This window comes from Drosophila bipectinata, unplaced genomic scaffold (genome assembly GCF_030179905.1).
Source record: "Drosophila bipectinata strain 14024-0381.07 unplaced genomic scaffold, DbipHiC1v2 scaffold_11, whole genome shotgun sequence".
Taxonomy (NCBI): Eukaryota; Metazoa; Arthropoda; class Insecta; order Diptera; family Drosophilidae; genus Drosophila; species Drosophila bipectinata.
In genome coordinates, this window is record NW_027222771.1 from 1 (window position 1) to 5,000 (window position 5,000).

The following is a 5,000-nucleotide window of genomic DNA, read 5'->3' on the forward strand; positions in this document are numbered from 1 at the left end:
ACTAATAAGATGACGAGGCATTTGGCTACCTAACGAAAGTAATTCATCTTCCGCCGTTATAAGGTTTAAGACTTATAACAATATAAATGAAAAATATTATTTTCATTTTTCACGTCACTAATAAGATGACGAGGCATTTGGCTACCTAAACGAAAGTAATTCATCTTCCGCCGTTATAAGGTTTAAGACTTATAACAATATAAATGAAAAATATTATTTTCATTTTTCACGTCACTAATAAGATGACGAGGCATTTGGCTACCTAAACGAAAGTAATTCAACTCCCGCCGTCTTAAGGTTTAAGACTTATAACAATATAAATGAAAAAATATTATTTTCATTTTTTCACGTCACTAATAAGATGACGAAACAGTTAGTAGGCCACAATTAGTAGGGAAACGTGGAGAACCCGTGATACATGCTTATATGCTTTCTTAGAGGTAGCATATAAAGATTTTTTTATACTAAATATACATATTTACACAGGCATATTTACATTTGTTTTATGTTTCGAATCATCAAGCAAAGGATAAGCTTCAGTGGAGCGCCGTGTGGCAGCTGCTCAACCACTTACAACACCTGGCCCTTTACAAAAGTCTGTTACAATTGATTCTAGTCTTTGTCATTGGGTTAAATAATCTTTTCATATGTAACTAGCATGGCATCAGTGATCAAAGATCCTCCCAATTTACTATGTTACAAATTACATTGGCATCACATCCATTGTCGTTTAAAATATAAATAATAAACTTTAAATGGTTTAGAAGCCATACAATGCAAATTGCCCCTTATTTATCATTGCAGTCCAGCACGGATACGACCTTAGAGGCGTTCAGGCATAATCCAACGGACGTAGCGTCATACCACTGTTCGCTCGAACAAGTATTGTGCCATTGGTCCGTACCTGCGGTTCCTCTCGTACTACGCAGGAATGCTGTCGCAACAACGTTTTGTCATTAGTAGGGTAAAACTAACCTGTCTCACGACGGTCTAAACCCAGCTCACGTTCCCTTGCATGGGTGAACAATCCAACGCTTGGTGAATTTTGCTTCACAATGATAGGAAGAGCCGACATCGAAGGATCAAAAAGCGACGTCGCTATGAACGCTTGGCCGCCACAAGCCAGTTATCCCTATGGTAACTTTTCTGACACCTCTTGTTAAAAACTCTTTAAACCAAAAGGATCGATAGGCCGAGCTTTTGCTGTCCCTGTGTGTACTGAACACCGAGATCAAGTCAGCATTTGCCCTTTTGCTCTATGTGTGGTTTCTGTCCGCACTGAGCTGGCCTTGGGACACCTCCGTTATTATTTGAGAGATGTACCGCCCCAGTCAAACTCCCTACCTGGCAATGTCCTTGAATTGGATCATACCTGAGTAATTGGAGTTATACCAAATTTTCAAATCGATAATACATGAATGCATCTCTCATTAAAGAATTTGTTTGCGATTATATAACAAACTCGTGATACTTTGATCAAGAAGCTTGCATCAAAACCCAATACCATAAGATATAATAAATATATCCGTATAATGGCTAGGAAATGATACACGTTCCATTTAATCAAGTAAGTAAGGAAACAATAAGAGTAGTGGTATTTCATTGTCGATACCAAACCGAAGTCTAATATCTCCCACTTATTCTACACCTCTTATGTCTCCTTACACTGCCAGATTAGAGTCAAGCTCAAAAGGGTCTTCTTTCCCCGCTAATTATTCCAAGCCCGTTCCCTTGGCTGTGGTTTCGCTAGATAGTAGATAGGGACAGAAGGAATCTCGTTAATCCATTCATGCGCGTCACTAATTAGATGACGAGGCATTTGGCTACCTTAAGAGAGTCATAGTTACTCCCGCCGTTGACCCGCGCTTACTTGAATTTCTTCACTTTGACATTCAGAGCACTGGGCAGAAATCACATTGTCGCAACCCCCGCCAGGGCCATCACCATCCTTTGTTTTAATTAGACAGTCGGATTCCCCAAGTCCGTGCCAGTTCTGAATTGATTGTTAATTGATAATCGTTATAATTAATAAGAACTAATTGGTTTGACCCAACTAGTATTCTTAAAAATTTTAGCAAGAAAGTTCCACAATTGGATACGTAACTAAACTATCCGGGGAACAAGTTACAACCATAAATGATTATAACTCTATTTACCCAGAACGAGCACATAAACCATATTATTGTTTCCCAATCAAGCCCGACTATCTCAATCTTCAGAGCCAATCCTTATCCCGAAGTTACGGATCTAATTTGCCGACTTCCCTTACCTACATTATTCTATCGACTAGAGACTCTTCACCTTGGAGACCAGCTGCGGATATTGGTACGGCCTGTTGAGAAGTTTGCGTATCCCCACCATAAATTTTCAAGGTCCGAGGAGAAAATATCGACACAACAGTATATGTCATGCTCTTCTAGCCCATCTACCATATCTCTCTGCGAAAGACTTCCATGGTAGTACGACTATAAAACAGAAAAGAAAACTCTTCCGATATCTCTCGACGGCTTCTTTATGGTCGTTCCTGTTGCCAGGATGAGCACGAGGCCCATATTTAATAACAAACGGATACTCAACAGGTTACGGAATTGGAACCGTATTCCCTTTCGTTCAAAATTATTCAAGTATATAATTTTCACAATAATTGTAATATTTATTTTTACTTGAAAATTTTCGGCTTTCGCCTTGAACTTAGGACCGACTAACTCGTGATCAACCACTGTTCACACGAAACCCTTCTCCACTTCAGTCCTCCAAGGTCTCATTCGATTATTTGCTACTACCACCAAGATCTGTACCAATAGCAGCTCCATGCAGGCTTACGCCAAACACTTCTACGCATACCATTGTACCTTCCTACTCACTAAAGTTTCAAAATTTATATTACAAGTAATATAAATCATCTACTTTAGCGGTAATGTATAGGTATACAACTTAAGCGCCATCCATTTTAAGGGCTAGTTGCTTCGGCAGGTGAGTTGTTACACACTCCTTAGCGGATTTCGACTTCCATGATCACCGTCCTGCTGTTTTAAGCACGCAACGCCTTTCATGGTTTCTGCATGAGTTGTTAATTTGGGCACCGTAACATTACGTTTGGTTCATCCCACAGCGCCAGTTCTGCTTACCAAAAGTGGCCCACTGGGCACATTATATCATAACCTTAAACTTCATATCAAGAAAGTTAAGGTTCTTACCCATTTAAAGTTTGAGAATAGGTTAAGATCGTTTCGACCCTAAGGCCTCTAATCATTCGCTTTACCAGATAAGATTATTTTATATAACATTAAAATGCACCAGCTATCCTGAGGGAAACTTCGGAAGGAACCAGCTACTAGATGGTTCGATTGGTCTTTCGCCCCTATACTCAATTCTGACAATCGATTTGCACGTCAGAACTGTTTCGGTCTTCCATCAGGGTTTCCCCTGACTTCAACCTGATCAAGTATAGTTCACCATCTTTCGGGTCACAGCATATCTGCTCAAGGTACGTTCCAGTTAGAGGCATAAATAATATAAATATTATTATACATAACTATATAGAACGCCCCGGGATTGTGTTAATTAACTATAAAATAGTTAAAAAACTAATCCCATTAATAGTCAAGTTAATTACGCTATTAGGTTTATATCCCAATAACTTGCACATATGTTAGACTCCTTGGTCCGTGTTTCAAGACGGGTCCCGAAGGTATCCTGAATCTTTCGCATTGTTAATCATACAAGTGCATATAATAAACACAAAAATCAATGATAATTATGCCATTATATAATTCCGAAAAATTAACGCACTGTATTCTTATTAATCTATCAACACTTTATCAAATTAATGACATTTATCCTATGTTAAAATGCAAGCATAATAATTTGAATAAACTATAAGTCATATTTTATGATAAATTATATATGTTAATAGATTACAATGTCCTTATATGGAAAAAATGCACACTATTTCTATAATATTATTTAAATATTATAACTTTAATGATGAATTTTCCATAATGGATATTCAGGTTCATCGGGCTTAACCTCTAAGCAGTTTCACGTACTATTTAACTCTCTATTCAGAGTTCTTTTCAACTTTCCCTCACGGTACTTGTTTACTATCGGTCTCATGGTTATATTTAGTTTTAGATGGAGTTTACCACCCACTTAGTGCTGCACTATCAAGCAACACGACTCTTTGGAAACATCATCTAGTAATCATTAACGTTATACGGGCCTGGCACCCTCTATGGGTAAATGGCCTCATTTAAGAAGGACTTAAATCGTTAATTTCTCATACTAGAATATTGACGCTCCATACACTGCATCTCACATTTGCCATATAGACAAAGTGACTTAGTGCTGAACTGATTTCTTTTCGCTCGCCGCTACTAAGAAAATCCTTGTTAGTTTCTTTTCCTCCCCTAATTAATATGCTTAAATTCAGGGGGTAGTCCCATATGAGTTGAGGTTGTATAAAGCAATATATATATATATAAACAATATATCTCTATGAAGAACAATATATTTGATATATTTTCAATTTTCGCATCTTTAAATAAGAGACAATTCTAGTTAAAAAAAATTTAATTTTTTTTATGCTAGACATTTCTCAGTATTATTTGAATTGAAAAAAGAAAGAATTGTATATCTTCATTTTTTCTTTTATAAATATTTGAGATAATTGCTTTTATATTTAATATTATGAATATATAAATATATCCAATAATATACCATATGCATATCATTATGAAAATATGTAATAATAAGCAACTTTATTAGCATAGTCTTACAACCCTCAACCATATGTAGTCCAAGCAGCACTATAAAATTAATTAAAGTACATAACAGCATGGACTGCGATATGCGTTCAAAATGTCGATGTTCATGTGTCCTGCAGTTCACACGATGACGCACAGTTTGCTGCGTTCTTCATCGACCCATGAGCCGAGTGATCCACCGCTTAGAGTTTTATAAATATATATAAATATACAATTCGTCAATTATGTTTTTAT

The 5,000-nt window shown here is 36.8% G+C and overlaps 2 non-coding genes across 2 annotated transcripts; both read right to left on the minus strand.

The window, feature by feature from the left end:
- Positions 1–510: 510 nt before the first annotated feature.
- Positions 511–4,459, minus strand: LOC138926936 (large subunit ribosomal RNA). Its single transcript, XR_011443590.1, has one exon. It is a non-coding gene; the product is annotated as a large subunit ribosomal RNA (ribosomal RNA).
- Positions 4,460–4,777: 318 nt separating this feature from the next.
- Positions 4,778–4,956, minus strand: LOC138926935 (5.8S ribosomal RNA). Its single transcript, XR_011443589.1, has one exon. It is a non-coding gene; the product is annotated as a 5.8S ribosomal RNA (ribosomal RNA).
- Between the last annotated feature and the right edge of the window lie 44 nt (positions 4,957–5,000).